The sequence below is a fragment of the Gossypium arboreum genome, chromosome 13 (assembly GCF_025698485.1).
Source record: "Gossypium arboreum isolate Shixiya-1 chromosome 13, ASM2569848v2, whole genome shotgun sequence".
In the NCBI taxonomy this organism is placed as follows: Eukaryota; Viridiplantae; Streptophyta; class Magnoliopsida; order Malvales; family Malvaceae; genus Gossypium; species Gossypium arboreum.
The window spans coordinates 94,924,453-94,934,480 of record NC_069082.1 but is presented as its reverse complement, the minus strand read 5'-3'; the positions used below and the strand labels follow the sequence as shown (position 1 = coordinate 94,934,480).

Here is a 10,028-nt window from a genome sequence, read left to right as displayed (position 1 = left end):
TTAAGCAGCGGAAGGGGCGTTAATACGGCGAACAAAGCCGCCGGCCTTTGACAAAGTCGCCAAAAAGCGATTGTGTGCGCTTTGCTTATCCTCATTAGCTTCTCACGCCACGGAAGCCACGACATTGTTGTAGTCAAGCGACTCATCATCGTAAATCTCCCACCATTTAGCCACCAGCGTCTTAATGACTTCCCTGTCCATGTTATCTTCTTTGCCGATATACCTCCAGGGTTTGGAGCCAGCAGCACAGTAGTGAACCACCTTGGCCTTGTCTAGCTCAATGTTCTCAGGGTGGCGCCATAGCATGGCCATCACCAAGTTGTAAATGGGAGGGATGGGCCTATAAATGTCCCTAAAGTACATGTTCAGATAATGCTGCTCCGCAAATGGGGTAGGAGGGGTGACTTTGAGGGTAGTCAAGAGGTCTTCATATGTAGAAAGGCTAGGTTCATAGACAAACATTCCAGCGTTGAAGTAAAGAGGAGGTTTAGGACCAAACTGCAAAGGCCATTGGACCTTATCAGGGCACTGCTGGCAGTAGCTGATCTTGTACTGAGGAGTGTGCCTCCATGTTTTCTCACAGAAGTAGTCCATCACAGCATAAAAGTAACCATCTTCCATGTCAAACAAGTGGTCTATGTTATCGAATACTTGGATGTCTCCGTCCAAGTATATCATCTTGGAATACTCCACAAACTACAGATTTTTTTTTTGAATATAAAAACTTAAGAAAATGATTCATTTTCAAACATTTAAAAAAAAAGAGAGAAGATATGAAAATATACCTCCCAGATACGCAGCTTGGAATAGTTGATGACATAGTAAGCCATGGCAAACTAGGTCTGGTTCTCAGGTGGGTACACAGGCTCGATCTCCCGGATTATGCAGCCCTGATCCACCAGAATCTTCCTGTGGTCTTCTGGGACATCGGGCAAAAGCGCCACCACAAGTGGGTGCTTGCTGTTCACCTTCATCAGTCCCTTGGCTAAACCCACCACGCCCTTGACGTAGTCTCCGTTCCCAGCCAAGAACGTAACATAAGCCCTCTTGGGAGCCTTGGCAGTGATAGTGGCAGCTTTGGTAGTGGTGATGTTAGGGGCCATGATGGTAAAAGGGTGTGTTTGGTTTGAAGGAAAATGAGGTTGGGATTTTTAGCTTTGAGGGGAAATTGGTGTTTTGGTTTTGTAGTTGGTATTATGCAAGTGAAAGTTTGAGTTGCTGAAGGATGTGGGGAGGCGGGGGGCTTATATAGGAATCTAAACAACGCGTTGGCCAACCCAAAAAAGGTAAAGTGATAATATTTCTTTTTTTAATAATTAATATTGATAGGGTATATAAATTTCAATAAATTTTATTATACTTTTAATATATACATATTGACTTGCGATTCTTTAACAACCTTGCATCAAATCTAAATTTTTATTTAAATTCCTTTACAAATTTATTCACAAAAATATGCCCTCATCCAAATATAAATTCTTATCATAAAAGTTAATCAGTCTATTCAAGTATGTCTCACTTTGCAAGTTCATATGTGATGGGACACTATTCACTAATTATTACTTTTACATACACGTGTGTATATGCGAGTGCACACACGTAGAGAAGTAGAAATTTTACCTACTTTAACCAACAATTTATGTTTGTATTAGTTGCCCCAAAAGTTGTTAATTTATAATTTAAATTTAAAATATTTTAATTTATTATAAAACTGAATATAAAGATTAATAGAGAAAGAAAGATTAAGACATGAAAGGATGATTCAACTTTCCTTTAAGATACAATAAACTTGTATATGCCCTATGATAGTTCTTGAATATAGAGTTATCTAAGCACTTCTAGACTCATCATTTATGTAAATTTTAAGTATTTTATAAGAAAGTTTAGAATTTTTGTTATAATTTTATTCAGTTGAATGATACTAAGATAAATTTGCTAATTTTATCATTTTATATACTAAAACACATAATTTTTGCAGTTTTTGAGACAACCACTACACTAAAAGAAAAGACAGTCTTGGTGTAACACCCCAAATTTTGGGGCTAGAAGTTTTTGGGTTTTGTGGTTAGGGTCTGTGAGAAGGTTGCGCTATTGTGTTTAGTAGCGTGTTTAAGTGACAAAATGGACCTACTCGTCTGGTGGTTGAGTAAGTGCTACCATACCTCAAGTTCTGGGTTCAAGTCTTGGGTGCGCATTTTTGGAGAGCCTTTTTATTTTATTTTGTTTAGTTAATAATTATAGTTATTTATTTTTAATTTTGACTTTTATTTTCTTATTTCTTGGTTTTGGACGTTTTTCTTTCTTCTCCTTTGGTTTTGTTTTTCTCTTTTTTTTTTCTTTTTTACTTCTAGAGGTTTTTCCTTATTTTCTTTTTTTTTCAAAAAAGGGTTGCTGGTGGATTTTGGAGAATCATTTCCTCGTCGACAAGTTGGAGCCTGCATGTCTTAGATCGCGAAACAGGTGTGGGATTGTAACCTTAATTATTTTATTTTACGAATCGTTGTTTCGGCTTTTCTTGAGTGTGCTATAACTCCTTGAGTGTTTTGGACACACAACCGTGTCCGGTGGGCACACGGGTGTGTGAGACCCTCACACGACCATGTCAGCCCTGTACTCAAATTTAGTGCAAATGGACAGAGAGTTACACGGCCTGTCCCCATGGCCATATCCTTGGTCCACACGGGCATGGGCCTTACTCACACGATCGTGTGCCTCTCTTCATATGGCCGTGTGCCCTTTCTCACACGGGCTTTTGATCTCCCATACGGAATAGACATTACCACACGGCCAAAGCACACGGGCGTGTGGTTTTAAGACACTTATATTGGTTCTATGTGTATTTTTTATCTGAATATATATTTGTGTGTGCTCCAACCCTTAGTTAAGTTTAGTGAGGGTGTTCAAGACTCGATATCTGTGATGATTGTATGTGATGTATGATTTTGAATCTGGTCTGTGGGGTATGTTGCATATCTGTTCCATTTGACTAACTGTGTAAGTGTCTCTGTTCTCTGAATTTGTGTGCATGCATACACTTACATAAAGTTAAGGATTTTGGGTGGGTTTGTGAAGCAAAGGAGTCGATTTCGATCGATCCGCGCTTCATCGCAATTTACTCATCATCGCTATTTATCGACTGTATCAGTATGTGTGTCACTTTCTTTGATATTGTTATCTATTTCGGCGATTAAGGTTGCAACTTGTCATGCAAATGATTACCGTATTACATTGTACGACACATATGCCAATTTTGCTGCGTAATATTATCTGAGTGGCTTAGTCCACATATATGGTGTGTAGGGTTGGATGGGCCCTTGAGGTCCTATGTGGTGTGTTTCGGTTAGATGAGCTTAAACAGCTCTTATGGGGTGTGATCGGGGGACGGAGAAGTGTGTTGGCTGGATGGGTGGGTTTTATTTGACTGTATTTCATCCATGTCTATTTGTATGTTCTGGGTGCTTGACTATTTACCTGTAGACTGTCTGTATGTTTGTGAATTGATATGAGTGCGATTTCTGTTCTGTTGGGACGTTAGTTCTAAGTTTCTTTTTGACACGATGTTTATTTGTAAATCTGATACAATACTGATTTGAAATCTGAAAATGTGTTTTTAGTCTTATTTTGGTCTCACACTGAGCTTGAGTAGCTTATCCCCTCTTAGTGTTTCCTTTTCGTAGATTTAATTCGATATTTGGACTCGTCTTTGAGGTCTTAAGGGTCTTGGTGAAAATAAATTATCATCAGTTTGAATTTTTAAATTTTAATTGGTTATTTGGTTTTTGAATTGTAAAATTTTATAAAGCTGTGGTTCAAGTTTCGTTTTAATTTTTATTCGTTTATTTAGTTTCGGTTATATGTTTAACTTAACTGAAATTTCACTGACTGGATTTTTTTTAAAGCGATTAAATAGTTCAGTTTGTCGTGACAATTATTTTATACAAATTCACCTACGATCACTTCGGTGATCAATGTAACATCCGAGACTCGGTCCAAACTTCTAGGTTAAGTTTAATGTGTTATATTTAGTGGTATTAGAGCCAGGTTTGTAAAAACTCAGCCTGTGTTTCTACATATCCATGTGCGTATGTGGTTGTGTTAAAAACAAATTTTAAGAAGCTGTACCGTAGTAAGTTGAAATGATTTGTGTTTTGGAAATGGTTTATGAAAGTGAGATGTCTGAGACTCCGATGCTGGTCTAGGTAGAAATTTGAAACTGTGATACTTGAAAAGTAGATTTTTACATTTATTTGGTGTTCATTTTCTGAAAAATGTAGATATCTCAAGTTAGCCACAGGACGGGTATGGACTCTGAAGGTAAGCAAGATAGCGAGGAGTTGTCTGCCTTTCTAGAACGAGTGCCTGTTCAGGAGTTGAAGGTCAGTGCGATTCTGCCAACTTCAAGTTGTGATATCCCGGAGCTTGGTACTGAGGCATTGGCTAAGGTAGTGAGGGGGGTACTAGAGAAAGTGTTTAAGGCTAGGATAAGGGAAGCCAGTGAAACGCTCTAAGATAGGTGTGTGGATTGTGGGAAGAAAATATATCACTATCCTCCGAGGTTAGAGCCTTGTTCTGCGAAGCGTGTTAGAACGCATTTGAGTGGCAATTGTAGTTTTACGAAGGGTGCTGATAGTGGTGCGACCACTCCGTTTTGTGAGCATTGTAAATAGTGTCATCCGAACAAGTGTTGGAAAAAGACGGGAGCTTGTTTTCGATGTGGGTCCACTGAACATCGAATCTGGGAGTGTCCTTAACGATTTTGAGACAGGTATGATTGTGAATGCTTCAACGTTTAGATTAGAGTATTAAATTATGTGTTATAGGACAAGTGTGTATCTACTTCAATAGTTAAGTGTTCTGGGTGTGTGTATGAGGTCTTAGGTTTCATTTGGTTCTGTTCGGGCTAGAGTGTGCAGCGGAAGCGTGGTGGTGTAGCTTGTGATATACCACTGTTCTGTTAGTTGGAAATTTCGAGGACGAAATATCTTTAAGGAGGGGGTGAGTTGTAACACCCCGAATTTTAGGGCTAGAAGTTTTTGAGTTTTGTGGTTAGGGTCTATGAGAAGGTTGTGCTATTGTGTTTAGTAGTGCGTTTAAGTGGCAGAATGGGCCTGCTCGTCTGGTGGTTGAGTAAGTGCTATTATACCTCAAGGTTCTGGGTTCGAGTCTTGGGTGTGTATTTTTGAAGAGCCTTTTATTTTGTTTTGTTTAGTTAATAATTATAGTTATTATTTTTAATTTTAACTTTTATTTTCTAATTTCTTGGTTCTGGACATTTTTCTTTCTTCTCCTCTAGTTTTTTTTTCTCTTTTTTTTTTTCTTTTTTACTTCTAGAGGTTTTTCCTTATTTTCCTTTTTTTCAAAAACGGGTTGCTGGTGGGTTTTGGAGAATCGTTTCCTCGTCGACAAGTCAGAGTCTAAATGTCTTAGATAGCGAAACAGGTGTGGGATTCTAACCTTAATTATTTTGTTTTATGAATTTTTGTTTCGGCTTTTCTTGAGTGTGCTATAACTCCTTGATTTGGGAGTTTAGTTGTTGAAAAGTATAGGGAATACTACGTATTCTGATGTACTTTTGATATTGAAAAGGTTGAGGACTATTTTGACAGCTTAAACGAGGTTTTTGGCCTGTTCCGAAGGAGTTTCGTGACTACTGGGGCGGCCACACGGGCGTGTGCTTGAGCACACGGCTGTGTGGAGTTAGGAATTAGGGTTTTTAGGCTGGTTTGGGCACCACACGGCTTGGCCACACGGTCGTGTGGCCGATTTAGGGATTTTGTCAATTTTCACACGACCGTGTCCCTCGGGCACACGGGCATGTGTGATTGGGAATTAGGGATTGAGTGGTTTGGTACTACACGGTCGTGTGGCTAACTTAAAGATTTAGGGATCCCACACGGGCGTGTATTTTGGACACACGACCGTGTCTGGTGGGCACACGGGCGTGTGTTTTGACACACGGCCATGTCTAGTGGGCATATGGACGTGTGAGACCCTCACATGACTGTGTTAGCCCTGTACTAAAATTTAGTGCAAATGGATAGAGAGTTAAACGACCTGTCCTCACGGCTATGTCCCTGGTCCACACGGGCGTATGTCTTAGTCACACGATAATGTGCCTCTCTTCACATGGGCGTGTGCCTCAGTCACACTACCGTGTGCCCCTCCTCACACGGGCTTTTGATCTCCCACACGGCCTTGGCATTACTACACGACCAGAGTACACAAGCGTGTGGTTTTAAGACACTTATATTGGTTCTGTGTGCATTTTTGATCTGAATATGTGTTTGTGTGTACTCCAACCCTTAGCTAAGTTTAGTGAGGGTGTTCAAGACTCGATATCTGTGATGATTAAGTGTGATGTATGATTTTAAATCTGGTCTGTGGGGTGTGTTATATACCTATTCCTTTTGACCGACTGAGTAAGTGTATCTGTTCTTTGAATTTGTATGCATGCATACACTTGCATAAAGTTAAGGATTTTGGGTGGGTTTGTGAAGAGAAGAGAGTCTGATTCTAATCTGATCTGACAATTCTACTACAATTTACTCGTACAACAATTTATCGTGATTGTATTGTATGTAAAGCGCCACTTTGTCAGACATCGTTATTTGTTCCGGCGTTAAGGTCGCAACTTGTCTCAGACAAATAGATTACCGCATTGCACTATATGGTACATACGCTAGCTTTTTTGCATAATGTTATCTGAGTGGCTTAGTCCACATATATGGTGTGTAAGGTTGGATGGGCCCTCGAGGTCTTATGTGGTATGTTTCGGCTGGATAAGCTTAAACAACTCTTATGGGGTGTAATCGGGGGACGGAGAGGTATGTTGGCTAGATGGGTGGGTTTTATTTGACTGCATTTCATCCATGTCTATTTGTATGTTCTGGGTGCTTGACTGTTTGCTTGTACTCTGTCTGTATGTCTGTGAATTGATGTGAGTACAATTTCTGTTCTGTTGGGACGTTAGTTCCAATTTTCTTTTTGACACAGTGTTTATTTGTAAATCTGATGCAATACTGATTTGAAATCTGAAAATGTGTTTTTAGTCTTGTTTCGGTCTCATATTGAGCTCGAGTAGCTCACACCCTCTTAGTGTTTCCTTTTCAGGTGCATTTTTGAATTTTGAAGCTGGACTCGGCGTGCAGAGGTCTCGGACAGTTTCAGTGAAAATAAATTATCATCGGTTTGAATTTTCAGATTTTAATTGGTTATTTGGTTTTTGAATTGTACAATTTTATAAAGCTGTGGTTCAAGTTTTGTTTTAATTTTTATTCGTTTATTTAGTTTCAGTTATATGTTTAACTTAACTGAAATTTTACTGACTAGATTTTTTTTAAAACGATTAAATGGTTCGGTGACAATTGTTTTGTACAAATCTACCTACGATCAGTTCGGTGATCAATGTAACATCCGGGACTCGATCCAAACTTCTAAACTGGGTTTAGGGTGTTACACTTAGAGCTCACCTTTTGATGTTCAATGTTGTAGCATTTCTACAGCATAAACCATGCAGAAGTGGGCTAATATATGGTTATCTTTGGATGCCCAAATAAGGTTTACTGGAATTTGGCAACTCTTTTGACCCAGCTTAAGAATTGGGTTAGTAAAAATAGATAGCCTGCTAAGGAGATAAGAGCCCAAACTATCCACTAAGAAGGAGAAGGCCCAATCGTCCATAAAGGTGCCTAAATCAGCCACCTAAAACTTGGTAAACATTGAAAATCAGCGACAAAAGTCCACACATGTGATCGTTTAACTCCCCTTCTCATTTCAAGCTCTCTCTCTCTCTCTTCCCCTTGAATCAAGCAAGAATCAAGCAAACTTTCAAATTTATCCATCACTTTCGTTAAAGCAAGGGCCGACCATATAAAAAGAGAATTTCAAGGCTCTAATTTGCTAAAAATAGACGGCCTCTACAAATATAAATAGGGACTAGCTATTTACTCATTTCATCCATCACTCATCATCTCTTCTCCCATTCTTCATTCTTTCACTCCTCATTTGAAAGAGCAACACAAGAGTTTGAGAAAAGCATTTCAAAAGTTCTCTTGAGTAGTAAAATTCGGCATTCTTGAAGGCAATTATGCAAAGGTGCAAAGCAGAAGGAATGAGGAAAAGGAACACAAGTTGAGCTACAAAAAACCACCAAATTTGTCTCCTCGTTTCTTTCCCTTTTAACTTTTTATTTTGTTCTGAATTGATGAACATGATTTCTAAATGCATTTCTAGTTTCAATTTAATTAAAATGACTTAATTCTGTTGTTGTTAGATTGATTATATTCTTTTAGCTTAAATTGTTATTATTATGTTAATGATATTATGTGCTTTGGTTGTTTATGCATTCAAATAAAAACATGAACATGCTACTCATCCATTATAAATGTAGTGAAGCAATTGAATTAATTATTTAATCTGAATAAGATTGAAATTAATTGACATAATATTTAAATAGTGTTTATGATAAATTAGGTCAAAGTAGTAATAATACCGAAAGGTATTTTTACCTTGCAAAACCTTAAGATTAATGTGATTAAATTGTTTCAAGATAGACATATCCCTATTATTTCACATAACATGATTTCTACTTATGAGATTGTCAAGTTGCTTAAACCTAGAAATATACTAGAGAAACTTAATAATTAATTAAGTATGACTTCATAATTTATTTAATATTGGATTAATAAATAGCGAATTGTCATCATTGACATTATTTTAATACTTTTAAGTTAAAAAGACAATTGGTCTAACTCATTCATGTCATTGAAATTAAATATTGTGAATTGCTGCTTATTATTTTGTGTTTACTTTTCTATCAATTTTGCACACTTAGTTAATTTTAGTTTAGTTAATTAGTTAATCTAATTTACTCTCAACTATTTTCAATACCAATTTGCTAAGTTTTTATTTTCACAATATTTTCCTATATAGTCCTTTTGAAAATGATACTTCTTACTTACTACTTTATTATTTATTGACGACTGTGTACACTTGCACATCATTCGAGTATTTCGAAAAAAGCTTTTGGCGTCATTATTGGGGACTGTGTTTTAAGACACTATTTATGAAGTTAATTTTTTTTGCAATTTGGTTTATTTTCCTATTAAATTTAACTTAGTCTGGGTATTGTGAGACTCGAGATCGAGGCATAACAGTTCAAATTGAAGCTTGTAATATTCCAAATGCTTCAAACAATGGGTCAGTTTAGTGGGATGCCTAATGAGGATCCACACCTTCATCTACGATTGTTTATGGAGGTGAACGATTCCTTCAAATTAGCTGGAATGACTGAAGATGCACTAAGGTTAAAGTTGTTCCCATACTTGTTGAGGGACAAAGCATGAGTATGGCTAAATTCGTTGCCACCTGATTCCATATCCATATGGCAAGAACTGGTAGAACGTTTCTTGATGAAGTATTTATCACCTAGCAAGAATGTTAAATTGTGAAATGAGATAACTACATTTCAAAAATTGGATAATGAATCCTTGTATGAGACATGGGAGTTGTTCAAGAAATTATTACGAAAATGTCCTTATAATTGTATATAACAGCCCTAACCCTTATTTGTCGCCAGAATAGGGTTACGGAGCATTATTAGACTTTTTAGATCAAATATGAACATTTCATATCATTTAACATACATGCCTGAAAATAATCATAAATCACTCATATTGTCCCTTGTATGAGCCCTCGAGGCCCAAAAATACACATTAGAAATAAATCAGGACTAAACAAGAAACTCAAAGAATTTTTCACAAAATTTCAAAATTTTGCCTATGTGCAGGGGACACACGCTCGTGTGACTAGGCCGTGTGGCTCACACGGTCAAGAGACACACCCATGTCTTAAGCCGTGTGGGTATTTGAAGTGAGGCACATGGCCGTGTCCCAGCCCATGTCCAATTTAGGGTGCTTACTGGCTTGGGTCACACGGCCAAGCCACACGCCCGTGTGCGAGGCTGTGTCAGCATATTGACTTGAAAAACATTAAGGTGCAGGGGTCACACGACCAAGCCACACGCCTGT

The 10,028-nt window shown here is 37.9% G+C and overlaps 1 non-coding gene and 1 pseudogene across 1 annotated transcript; both read right to left on the bottom strand.

Annotated features, from left to right (window-relative positions):
* On the bottom strand, positions 1-1,235 carry LOC108463578 (galactinol synthase 2-like; annotated as a pseudogene).
* Positions 1,236-9,440: 8,205 nt separating this feature from the next.
* Positions 9,441-9,543, bottom strand: LOC128287129 (small nucleolar RNA R71). Its single transcript, XR_008277826.1, has one exon. It is a non-coding gene; the product is annotated as a small nucleolar RNA R71 (small nucleolar RNA).
* Between the last annotated feature and the right edge of the window lie 485 nt (positions 9,544-10,028).